We start from the raw sequence: 13,864 nt of genomic DNA, 5'->3' as shown, positions 1-13,864 counted from the left end.
TTGTTTATTCCAATCAAGCCGGTTTGCGTATTCTTGCTGATTTATTGATCTTGGACTGGTGCCCTAAGTACAATGGGTCGTGTGATAATACGGGCCCAACATTTTCCTATAATTTATCCTACGTAATAATATTTTTGTTTTAATTAGGCTTGTAGTTTGCTTGTTAAATTGATTGAATACAAGTTAGGAAATCAATTTGTGATCAAATATATCGATACCACGAATTAATCTTTGCATTGTCTTTCCTTTTGAAAAAATATAAAGATAACGAGATAAGAATTCAAATTCTACGATGTACAATTAAACCCTGCCATGAATAGAGCGAAGTCGGTTGAGGCGCATACAAACTTAGTAGCTTCTCTGCAATCTTTTGTGCGGTGAGGAATGGCATAATTGTGGCTGGGAAGTCTGTTAGGTGCGTGATGTGGTGCTGCAGGAGCAATAGGGTGTAGAGAGCAGCAGTGAACCGAAGTTGAGAATTGAGATGCGACGTCGTTTAAATGGGGTGCAGGGATTATGCCTACATTAATTAGATTGTAGTGAAAAATTTGTAATCACTCCCCCTCACATAAAAAACCCTTTGGGCTTGAAATGTTGATGCAACACAGGCCCAGCTATACCTAGTGCGAATTAATTTCACTTTGAAGGAGGGGTGGATGGGATTTGAACCCGTGACATCTATGTCACGTTGGCTCTGATACCATCATCATATTGAAAGGATTTAATTTGATGTTCAAATTGGGTTTTAACATATTTTCGGAAATTGATAAAAGATTGAAAAGCCTGAGATTTGTATTTTAATGGAATGGTCCTCACAAAGTGAGTATGATCATCTAATAAGACTAGATAGTATTTGTGACCTTGAGAACTACGAATAGGAGATGTCCATAAATCCGCATGTATTATATCAAAAGCACAAACTGTAGTATTCACTAGTAGAATAAATGTAATGGGAAGCTCCAAATGGCAAGCGGTTTAGGGTGAACCACTTGCCAAATTTTAAATGGAAAGCGGTTTAGGGTGAACTGCTTGCCAAATTGTAAATGGCAAGCGGTTTGGAACATGAACCGCTTGCCATTTGTTTAAAAAAACCCTAAAATCTCACGCTCTCTCTCCTCCTCCTCTATATTTCTCACGCTCTCTCTCCTCATCCCCTCAGTTTTCACGTTCTCTCTCCTCCTCCTCTCTATTTCTCACGCTCTCTCTCCTCCTCCCTTCCATTTTCACGCCCTCACTCTCTCCAGCTCTCCTCCATCTCCTTCTCTTACTTCTCTCATCTCCGTTCTCCATCTCCATGAGTTTTAATTTCATCGCTTCTCAGTCCGGTGGTGGTGCGACCATCGAAAAATTCGACCCACGACCATATTTTCGAGCAAATTCGAGCCAAGACCATCCTTTTCGAGCAAATTCGAGTTTAGACCATAATTTTTGAGTTTTTTAGGTCAAATTCGACCATAAAACTCTAGATCTAGAGTTTTCTTTGTCAAATTTGACCCTTAAAACCCAAATTTCAAGCCAATTTCGAGGTTAGGGTGGAATTCATGGTATTTTTTTTAAAGTTTATTTTTTTAATTTTATGGTGATGTGTGGTTGAATTGATTTGTTTCAGGCCGATCTGGTGTTGGTGGGGTTTTTGGTGGGGTCGTGGTGGGCGAAGTGGGTTGGGATCTAGTGTTGGTGGGGGTCTTGGTGGGCGAATGGCTGGGATCTGATGGATGGTGGGGGTCGTTTTAGGCGAAAATGGCTGGGATTTGGTGGATGGTGGTAGTGTGCGTGCGTGGACGGTGGTGGTGATGGTGCATGTGAAGGGTGGTGGTGGTGGAGCAAGTGAACAAGAGCTGTTGTTGTTTTTTTTTAATCAAGCTGTTGTATTATTTTTATTACTTGTATTAATTTTTTTTTTTATGAAATGTAATACTTACAAGTTACAACAATCAATTAATTTATCAAAATATTATTGGTTTTACATATAGTTTGTTCATGTATCAATTTTAGTGAAAAACACCCAAAAAAAAATTATTTTTTATAGCCATAAAACCGCTGCCCATTCATTACAAATGGCAAGCGGTTCAGTACCGCTTCCCATTAGGGGGTTTGAACCGCTTGCCATTACATATTTTCTACTAGTGATTATTAGAATTATCAAAGGGAAGACGAGTATATTTTCCTAATCGACATGAATTGCAAAACTGGAATTCATGCTCCTTATTACCATAAACAATCAAACAAAATAAACTGCCCCTCCCAACACTAGCAAGAAGATAAAATAACAAGTAAAATCCCTTAAGTATAGCAATAAGTGCATACTATCTAATTGAGACTCAAAATATTATATAAAATCTGGGAAATTTCATGTTTCTCATATTAAAAAGCGGAATTTGTTTCACATAGGGGTATTTTTGTGAATAAATCAACAACTTTTTCATTATTGTAGGCTCCATAATTAAATAAAGTTGTTGGTTTATTTACAAAAATGTCATATGAGAAATAAATTTTAAACAAATTTTGTTTCTGAATATGAGAAACTTTGGCATTTCCATAAAATCCCTAGAATTATAATCAGAATTACTACTCTTGTCATTACTTGAAACAATGTTAGTCTCTGGCTCCAAATGAGGTGCTCTGGATGGCGAGAATTAATATTATATAATCACGATACTCCATATTCAATATACTTGAGTTATTTTGCATAAATCTTTTTTATTTTGCTTAAAACCTTGTGTTGTTTTGCTAAAATAATACGTTGTTATTTACCTATTTACTTCAACATCATGCATAAAAAAAATTAAATAAATAATAAAAAAAACATGCATTTACTAAAATAACATGTATATATTTAAAAAATAACATATATATATAAATTAAAATAATAAGAGGTTCACATCAAAATAACATGAATTTTTTAAACTTGGAGTACAACGAAAGAATCAATATTGAAAAGAAAAAACAACATGCAAATATAAAATAACATATAGTTATTTTAAAATAACTTATATAAATTAAAATAACAAGAAATTCATATTAAAATAACAAAAAATTTATAAACCTAGAGTACCATGTAATTTAAGCATAGAATTTGTGAAAACATCATGTGTTGTTCTCCCTTGTAACCTAGGTATCCCGTGTCCTGGCTAATTAATCGTGCAATGATATGATATTAGATAAATATCTTGGATGTCAGTCAAAAGAGAAAAAAATTGATAGTACTACATATGATTTTCCTATCTTATCTCTACTTGATCCGATCCGTAGCATATAAATTCATCAATCCTTTACATATTTGCAATATATTACATAAAAAGATCACAGGAGTTAAAAAAACAAAAAAAAAAAAAAAAAAAAAAAAAAAAGGAACACTAATTAAAACGAATATATGAGTTACACCGACTAAGAAAAATTCTCTCTCCAGCCCTCTCTCTCCAAAAAAAACCTCCGTTTTTTCCCATTTTTACTCCGGGCATGAGGCTCGCCGGCGGCCGTGTGGCTCACCGCCCACGCCAAAGCGTCGGCGAGCCTCCGATCTATTCCCTTAGGTTGTTTTTTTCCTTTCCCGTTTTGGTTTTTTGTCTTTTCAGCCTTACAACTTGCGCCGCTCCTCTTCATCCGCCGCCTCTGTTCATCACCGGCCCGGCTTGTCGCCGTACTTCTTCTCCGCTTCCCTGCCGCGCCTATGCTCCACCTCTTTGGCTGTTGTAACGACGTTGAGTTCGAGAACGGGGAGGGTGAGGGTGAGTTATCTCCCTCTGAGTCCCTCGTGTAGGGCCGTTCTGAGTCCCTCGTGTAGGGCCGTCGGTGCCGCGGCTCAGGGGTGTGTGTGGTTTGGGCTTATCGAGCGAGTCTCAGCGGTCCGTGCTTTTATATCCGGCGGTTTGTGGGTTAGGTTGGTGGACCTCGGAGCGTTGGTGGTGGGGCTCGGTTTGGCGTCGGGGTGGGTTGTTAGGGTTTCGTTCGGTGTCTTAGTTTTTAAGTTGTTTCCTGTTTTTTCTTTTAGGTGCCTTTGTGTGTTTATTAGTTTTGTTATTTTCTCTGTTTGTGTGGTGTGTTTGGGTGATTTGGTGCTTGCAGATCGGTTTACCGATCATCTGGTGCAAGATTTAAGCCGGGTTTTTTGGCTATGGGGCTTCGGTTTGATCTTCTGGTGGTTTGGGCTAAAGGGGTATGCTTCCATGCCGATATTTGTGTTTGAATCGGAGATTGTCTTGTCTATGGTGAAGTGTACGACACCAACTTTGATTTCTGGTCGAGGAGTACGGGATTCTGAGCCAATGAAGGTTCACGTCAGAAACTACAACATATTGCCAGACCCCTTGCAAGAGGCTGCATAGGACAGCGTTATATGAGCCAAGGGTACTTAAGAATGTCATTTTGCGCGTGCAATTGTAGTTTCCTTTATTTCGAACTTGTAATTGGTTCTTTTGTCTTTGTATTGTTCGATTACGACCTCTTATGTAAGTGTCGTATGGCTTATTATTAATGAATTTTAATCTCCCCCCTTCAAAAAAAAAATATAAATATAGCGCTCATGGGTTCGATCGAGCTAGACGATGTCAACCGTTTCGAAAGAGATCATAAAAAGCCTTAGCAAGAATTTGATACATCATGGTCGGGGAGTTCTGAAGAGTGTTTTGATAATATTGACGTAATGATATGGAGGCAAATGATATGGCGGGTCGGTTGCGGGTCAGGGTCAAACAGGGTCACATTTTACAGGGTCAATATAGGGTCGGGACAATGCGGGCCGCGGGTCGATAATGGACAGGCCTACAAAATATCAATTAAAATAAATATTGGACAAAGCCATTATTAAATACATACGAATACAAATTAATCTAGCCCATTAAAAGCCCTATAAGCTTGGCTCAAAACTGTTACTTGTTCATTAATATGTGTTAGTGGACCAACTCAACCAAAAGCTTAAGCTAATGGTTGAGGGAGGGGCAGATGAGATTCGAACCCGTGACCTTTGTGATACGCTGGCTCCGATACCATGTTAAAGGACCAAGTCAACCAAAATCTTAAGCTGGTGGATGAGGCCCACGAATATGTTTTATAATCTATCAATATGGATATTATTTTGTTAATCTATGAAGTTAAGCCAGAATTCAGTCTTTTTATGTCCCTGACAATTTTATTTATTTATTTTTTTTTTTTTTGAGATTTTTGTTAGTACTAACACTAATTCCGTGAAGCTAAAACACTTTTCTTAGCTTTGTTGAATATGAAACTCAAATTTTTAAGGAAAAAATACCTATGTCTATAATGTTCGATTTTTGTTAGTACTAACACTAATTTCGTGCAGCTTGGTTTCACAAAAAAAAAAAAAAAAAAAAAATAAATAAAATTAAATAAATAAAAAAAAATAATTTTGTTGTTGAGTATGAAACTCAAAATTTTAAGGAAAAAATACCTATCTCTATAATGTTCAAATACACCAATTTGTTATTGGTGTAGTGGTAATTGAGATTACGTAAAGAGGACTTGTATACGATCCCCCGCAACAACAACCGGGATTGTACTTAAAAAAAAAAAAAAAAAATCTAATTCTTGTTGTAGCATTCCCTTTACAATTTTTCCTTGGTCACTATTTGTACTAGAGTGTCATCCAAAATGAGAATATATCAATCTTCTCATTATAATATGGTTCAAAAACATCCGGCGCCATAGTTTCTGGGGTACCAACAGGAGCTAGCCTTTCTGTCTGGCTCAAATTTACACGCGATACCAAAATCTCGTAGCTTAACCGTGCCCAAATTTCCATCAATAAAGATGTTCAAAATCATCACATCGCAATGAATTATCGGTACACTACGATTGTGCTCAAGATAATTCAACGCGCTTAGAATCTGTCTACACCAATTCTTGATTGCGGTGTTACCTACAAGATTATGTTTGTTGGAGTACACTCTCAAATCTCTGGAAGTAAAAAGCTCGGTAATCATGTGAAGGATACCAGTGAAAGAATCAATCCAATAATCATAGCATTTTAGTATATTTCATGTTCTAACGACTGCAACAAAGAAGCTTCATTAAACTTATTCAGAAATAATTCATATGTCAGCTCTGTTTTAGACCAAGCAATTTCCCATTTCTTTACCATCAACCTTATCAAACCCTTTAAAAACGTTTTTGGTGGCACCTTCTCCTACCATTTCTTCGTACCTTAGATATCGCCTTCTCGGATACTCCTTTCCAACTATGTCTTGTGAACTCGAAGCAGCCATTACTGATTATTCAAACAAACAGATGATTTGGGATCGAAGAGATGATGACTAAGGTTATTTTTTTGATGATTTAATAATCAAGGGATGACTTTCTAGTAGGAAAAAAAAAAAAAAAAAAAACCAGAGGATTCTTGGATTAAAAGGACAATGTCGGTTGCTATTTATTCTTGCGGCAGTTGATTAGTCACTTCAATTACTGAATATGGTTAATGGTTAAAAGATCAAGAAACGGAAGTGTTTTACAAGGCAGTTTAAAAATACTATTATGTAAGGATAATTTGAGTAATTATGTATGTAAATGATGTAGGAAAATAGGAGAGTCATACTCAAAAGCTAGTTCAAGACTTCAAGGGGAAGAGAGCCCATTATCCTATATAAATCCCACCTCAATCCCTTATATGACCGATGTGGGAATCAAGTCCCATACCTTTCAATGGACAGTCCTATAACATTAGTCAAAAATATATTATCGTAAGTGTACACATAATATTACTTCGTATCTAGGTTTACATCATTATGTACTATTTCCTCCGTTCTTTTTTATTTAACCCGTTTTGACTTTTACACTATTCACCACCCTCATTTGATCGTGTTTTGTGAATAATATGTAGGGAAAAACATATTTATGTTGGATCATTTTGAATTCGTCTCAATAAATACTATCATAATATATAACTTTTATATTTTTTAATTATAGAGAATTAAAGTTATTGATCGTTAAAGTTTTGCATTGGCAAACGTGATAAAAGAATCATGTAAAGTAAAACAGAACAAAGGAAGTATATATTTATTGAATGAGAATGCTCTAGTTGTTGAGCAGAATTGACACAATAAAAGTATAAAAGATGGTATCAAAGGTACGTAGAATTTAACAATAGACCGTATTTTTCAACAACTTTGTGTAAATTTTGTCATGCTATTCCATTTTTATTTCTTGCACAAACACTTCTTTTGAACTATTAATAATTGTACACGACCCTCTTAATGTGTTTCCTACTAGAATTTCAGGGAATAAATATTTATTTATTTATTTTTTTTTTTGACATTGGAAAAAGCAGATTAATACATAATTGAAGAACTTGTAAAAGACGAAATTAAAAAGGTTGCTACATCCTTGGCTATTCTATGTGCCACTTCCACTTTTGCCCTGTTTTCCTTGCGGATAATGCACCAGTTAAAGCTATTTCCCTTTTCCTTGATTTCAGAGATGGTCCAATCAATTTTTTTTATCTCTAGCCCTCCCCTTCTGCAACAGATCAACCAAATTTGCAGCATCTGTGACAAAGACCATACTACTTAACCCTTCCTGGAGGCACCATTTCATTGCATATAGGCATGCCATAGCTTCAGCATGAAGAGTGGAGCTTGCCATTCCAAAATTGCAGCCATATTTCTCTATCAAGACTCCTCCCTCAACTAGAGCCCAACCTATCCCCATTCTCTTTGTTTGCTTATTCCAGGCACCATCAATTTGTATCGATAGACTAGAGCTGAGAATCCTTGATCAAACTTACCCAAACTTGCCAAATTGAAACCTGGTGGCCATATTGGATCTAAGTCTGTGGGGTAAGAATCTTCAAAACCATTCATTTCTCGGTTGACAAAAGTCTGATGTTCTTCCATACGCTTGTCAATCTTTTCTAAGATCTCCTTTGCAGGCACATTGTTTCCTCTGAAAATGAAGTCATTCCTTGCTAACCATATCTCCCATAGGGTGGCAACAAAGATTGGAACTCTCTCAGTATCGAAACCATCCTGACTATAAAAGAGTCGGATATAACTTATTAACCACGTTTGAATAGTACTCTCCATATATTCCTCGAATCTAATATTAAGGCTTCCACCAAACCATACGTACCCTCCTTGGAGTACTACACTGTCTTAAAAGATGATTCATATTTTCCTCTTCAATATTACAAAACTCACACAAGCTTGAGTCACTTAGATTTCTAAGATGCAAATTACTCTTAACCGACAAACCATTATAAAATACCTTCCAGATAAAAAATTTCATTTCGTCAGAAGTTTCTATTTCCACATGAACTTTAGAAACTTTATCTCATCAAGTGTACGTAATTCTATCATTCTGGACTTGTTTACCAAGTAAAAAATCATATCCCGATTTCATACTAAAGTCGCCAGTCTTGGTAAGATTCCAACAAAACACATCCTCCCTACCTGTCTCTGGGAATTCCATAGCCCCTATTTCTCTTGCCTCTGCTAAAGGGAAAGAATCCCGTAGTTTCCTTGCATCCCACGAATTGTTTTCCTTATTGATAAAATCACTTACCTTACATCTTAAGACTTGTCGAAGAGTTACATTTGATTTTGGCTCTGGAGTTCTTCCATCTACCCAAATATCACGAAAAGCACAAATGTTTTCCCCATTCCCAACCTTCCAACCATGGCCATCTTTAAACTTCGATTCACTACTCCTTATACCCCTCATTCCCCATGAAATCCTTTTGTTCTTCAAAGAATGACCCTTCCCCTTTAACAACATAGAAGGGCACTTCATAGCATAGATTTTAGAGACCAATAATTGCGGGTTATTGTACATACGCCAAGCTTGCTTCATTAGCAAGGTATCATTAAGGGCTTCTACTTTTCGGATCCCTAAACCCCCCATTCCTTTAGGCAATTGAACAATATTTTTTTACCCAATGGATACCCCTACTTCCCTTATTCCCCCATAGAAATCTCATCACCAAACTCTCAATCTTGCTAGCAATAGCACATGGAAGCTTGAAGCAATTCATAACATGTGCTGCCATCGAGACAACAAGCACTGTATATACCAGCAGAATTATTTTCGTAGAAAATGAAATGTTGAGAGCATTCTAAGACAAAATTTTCCCCGCAATTTTATCCACTAGAAAGGTAAAATTTGAGCTTCTATTTAAAAGAAAGTCAACTGGAGCTCCAAGGTGAAACCCTAAGTTTGTCGTTTTGTTCATTCGCAAAATATATTTGTACCTATCTTCAACTGCTCCCCCTGAAATCTTACAGAATCGACCAATAATAGTCGATATAGATGTACATGCCTCTTCTGATGGATGATAAAACATGATAAAACAGAACACTAGTAGAAAAATACCAAAAGGCACCCCCTAATTGGCACTGATTTAGTCCAAACTGGTTCCAAAAATAGCCTTAAAACATGCCGGTCTAATGAACCAAGACATATGGCACCGGTTCATTTCAAACCGGTGGCAAAGAATAAAGCCCACCAGTTTGAACCGGTGCCTTTATTTAATCAAAAAAACCGCCCCTTTATAATCACCCCCAACCCTAATTACGTACCAGCCGCTCTCTCTCCTCTCTCTCTCTTCTTCTCCTCTTTCTCTCTCCTCTCCTCTCCTCCTCTTTCACGATCTCCTTCTCCCTACTATTTCTCTTTCTATCTCCTTCTCCTTTCTTTCTTTCATTTGAAGACCACCAACATGCAACATATGGGTTTTTGTTTTTTCGAGTTTGATTTCAATTTCTGGGTTTGTGTTTTTCGATTTATATTTTTTTTTTTCGGTTTTTATTTTTGTTTTTCTGATTTTGATTTTTGACTTTTGATTTTGATTTTTGTTGTCTAATTTTGATTTTGGTTTTTCGATTTTGATTTTGGATTTTTTCTGGGTTTTTGTTTTCTGATTTTGATTTTTGAATTTTGTTTTTCGATTTTTTCTTGGTTTTTTCGATTTCAATTTTTTTTTCGTTATTGTTTTATTTTTGATTTTTGGGTTTTTTATTTGATCGTTTTTGGTTTTTTTTTTAGATTTCTGGGTTTTTCAATTTTTTATTTTTGTTTTTCGATTTTGATTTTTGTTTTTCTTTTTTTTCGATTTTGATTTTTGTGTTTCGATTTTTACTTTTGTGGTCTGATTTTGATTTTTGATTTTTGTTTTTCGATTTTGATTTTTGTTTTTCCCTTTTTTTCGATTTTGATTTTTGTGTTTCGATTTTTACTTTTGTTGTCTTATTTTGATTTTTGATTTTTGTTTTTCGATTTTGTTTTTCGATTTTTTCTGGGTTTTTTCGATTTCAATTTTTTTGTTTTTGTTTTTATTTTAATTGATTTTTGGGTTTTTTAATTGTTCGATTTTATTTTTATTTTTATGATTTCTGGGTTTTTTTCATTTTTTTTCTGGGATTTTGTTTTTATTTTTTCGATTTCTTGGTTTTTAAATTTTTTTCGATTTTGTTTTGATTTTTTTATCTCTGGGTTTTTTCGATTTTGTTTTATTTTAATCGATTTTTTTTCCTTTTAATCGTTTTTTTTTTATTTCTGGGGTTTTTTTTTTATTTTTTTCGCAGCTTATTCATTTTAATCAATTTATTTTTGATGTTTTAATTGGCGCAGGTATACATAATCGAATAATCAAGAATTACGAATACGGGGATTTTTAGATTGTGATGTTGTAATATTTTTTTTGATTTATATTGTAGTTTTTTTATTAATATGTTGTAATTTTTTTTATTGATCTATGCTGTAAAATTTTATTGATTATATATATATTAAACAGAATCGTTTATATTGATTGTGCTGTTTGATTTATATTTTGTGTTCTTATTTAATTTAGTTTATTTAATTTTTAAGCAAAAGAAGACAAAAAAAAATTAATTTTGTTGGCACTTTTGGCAAGTCATTGAATTAATTTTTTTTGAGATTTTTTGGCACCGGTTAACCGGTGCCAATTCTAACTTTTGCCACCGGTTTGAACCGGTGCCTTTTTAAACCTCTTATTGGCACCCCCCACATTGGCACCGGTTCAAACCGGTGCCTTAAGCCGGGTTTGAACCGGTGCCAATTTTATTTTTTCACGTAGTGGAAGGGCATCATCCACATAAATTAGGTGATTAATCCTTGGGGATTGTCTCGACAGCTTGATACCTTTAAAGAGATTGATGTCTTAACATTCTTGAAAAAATGTCCATACAAAACAATAATAAATACGGAGATAGGGGGTCACCTTGCAACCACATCTGGGAATGAAATTTGAAGAGACACTCCCATTATCAAAACTTTGTAAGAAACTGTTGAAAAGCATTGTTTACACAAGGAAATCCAATGGTCCGAGAAGCCATATCTTTTCAGAATATTAACCAAAAAATCCCATCTTACTCGGTCATACGCTTTGCTCATGTCCATCTTTATCACTGCCAAATCTGCCCCCTTCTTCCTGTTATTAATCATATGGAGAAGCTCAGATCATGGCTAAGAAGGATATTATCGGACATATGCTTCCCCGGCACGAAAGCATGTTGGTAATTCGAAATAAGCTTTGGAAGAACTAGCTTTATTCTATATACCATACACTTAGAAGAACATTTGTAGATAGTATTACATAAATTTATTGGTCTAAGATGCCCGACTTCTTCTGGATTTTCAACTATAGGGATCATAACCAAAATGGATTCATTCCAAGATTTCAGAATAAAACCACTATTGAAGAAGCTAGTAATGCCCTTAATCACCGAAGGTCCAACAATTTCCCAGTGTTGCTTGAAAAAATTTGCATTATAACCATCTGGGCCCGAGGATTTATCACTCTTAATTCCAAACATGGCATCCTTAATTTCCTCTGGAGTAATACTTTTATCAAAAATCCTTTTATCTTCTTCTGATAAAAAAGGTAACTCCATTTCCCTTAAAACCAAATCAATCTCATCCCCACCATTCTCTTCTAGCTTTGGAGCATACACATCTTTTAAAAAATTAACTACAAGAGGAATCACCTTATGTTGACCTTCCACCCAAACCTTGTTAGAGTCCTTCAACATGCATCTTTCATTTCATCTCTGTCGTTGTTTCATTTTAGAATACATTTGTTTAGAAGAAATGTCTCCTTTTTTAATCCAAACTTTTTTTTACCCTTTGCTTCCAATATAGAAAGTCAATATCAAGTTTTGTAATATTAGATTTTAGAAGAGAAATAAAATCCATACCTTCCTCAACCGTATTGATTTGTAAAGCTTCATTGGCTAAGGTTTCAGTGAAATCATTCCAATTTATGCCCCAAAACTTCCTATATTTTAAGCACCATTGTCGTAGTAGAGGTCTTAAATTCTTCATTTTTTGTTGCACCACAAACATATGTGAACCATTAACATTTGCCTCCCAAACCTCTTTAATGATGTTGGTAATCTCCTCAAAGCGGAGACATCAATTTTCGATTTGATACGGTCGTCTTAAAACAAGCTTCCCATAATTAATCACTATCATAAATGATTGCACCATGGTCCGAAACAGTAAATGGTTGGTGAATCACATGGCCATTTGGGTAATTGCCCATCCAATTATTATCACAATAAGCTTTATCTATCCTTTCCAAAACTAGAGTATGATCCTCTCTTTTGTTAGTCCAAGTGTATTTTGGACCTAGGTACGGCACCTCCAATAATCTTGAATGAAATCTCCAATCCATAAATCCATTCCACCCTTTAATAAAACTAGACCCCCTAATTTGTCATAAGAGTGTTCAACTTGATTAAAATCCCCAATTACTAGAACATTGGGATTTAATCTAATTTGGGAAAGTAAAGAAAACCACACCTCCTCCCTATTTTCTAGTTGAGGAGCACCGTACACAAATAAGATATTCCATTCATTACCATTTGGTTCTACTACATTACAAGCTACAATATTTTTTGAAGAAAAAGTACATGAAATATTTAAAGAGCTCCAACCTAACACAAGTAAGCCCCCACTAGCCCCTACCGAGTCCAATCCGAAAATAAAATGCGGTGAACTAGATTGGAAAATAGTCGCACCTTTTTGGACTGTCATCTTAGTTTCCGAAAGAAAAATAAACGTAGGCATAAATTTTTGTTTGAGCCAAAGAACATAGGATTGTTTAGAGGATCCGGCATCATTGAGACCAAAAGAGTGCTAGCTTCATTACTTACTGTTTGGGTCCAATTTATGTCAATTGAGCTAGTCCATAAATGGTTCAACTACAAAGTCCAAGGTTAATGTCCAATTCTCCATCCATGCCAAGTCAGTCAAAGACCTAGTCAACGTGGCAAGCTCACTTGGCTCAAGGCCCATTTTATCCTCAATGTGAAGGTATAAATACATTCAATATTCTCTCTCTACATTCATTCACTTTGAGCCTCAAGCAATAAATACTCTCTTACATAGCTTTCTCTCTCTAGAACCACCGTACTAACTTCAGCATCGGAGGGGTCTTCCTCGACACAATCCTCGAGGCCAGTTTACATATGCTTGTTGTGCACGCAGGAAATCCTCAACCCAGTTATCACTTGGTCCAAGTTCAGTCTTCAGCCCACTAGAAGGGACCTAGCCGAAGGTCCATTGTTTTCACACGAAAAACTTACAAATTAACGATGACTTAATGACACAATTGAAGAATAGGAGAAACTAATGAAAATTTTATGCACCAAGGTGTAAGATATATTTAAAATATTTTTTTGCAATATTAAAAATCCTCATTTAATCATCGATTTAAAATAATTACTTATAATCAGGTGCACCGCGCCTGAGCACAAGTGCACAACCTTTGACAAACCAAATAAATATAAAGCAGACAAGGAAAACTCAATTTTGGGAAACTTGAGAACTGAGATAATAAGCCACCAATAATCCACTATGAAGTAGTAATTTGATGATGTTAGAGATATGAGATATC

The sequence above is a fragment of the Chenopodium quinoa genome, unplaced genomic scaffold (genome assembly GCF_001683475.1).
Source record: "Chenopodium quinoa cultivar QQ74 unplaced genomic scaffold, ASM168347v1, whole genome shotgun sequence".
Classification (NCBI taxonomy): domain Eukaryota; kingdom Viridiplantae; phylum Streptophyta; class Magnoliopsida; order Caryophyllales; family Amaranthaceae; genus Chenopodium; species Chenopodium quinoa.
The sequence above is the reverse complement of the archived record's forward strand: the minus strand, read 5'-3'. Positions refer to the sequence as shown.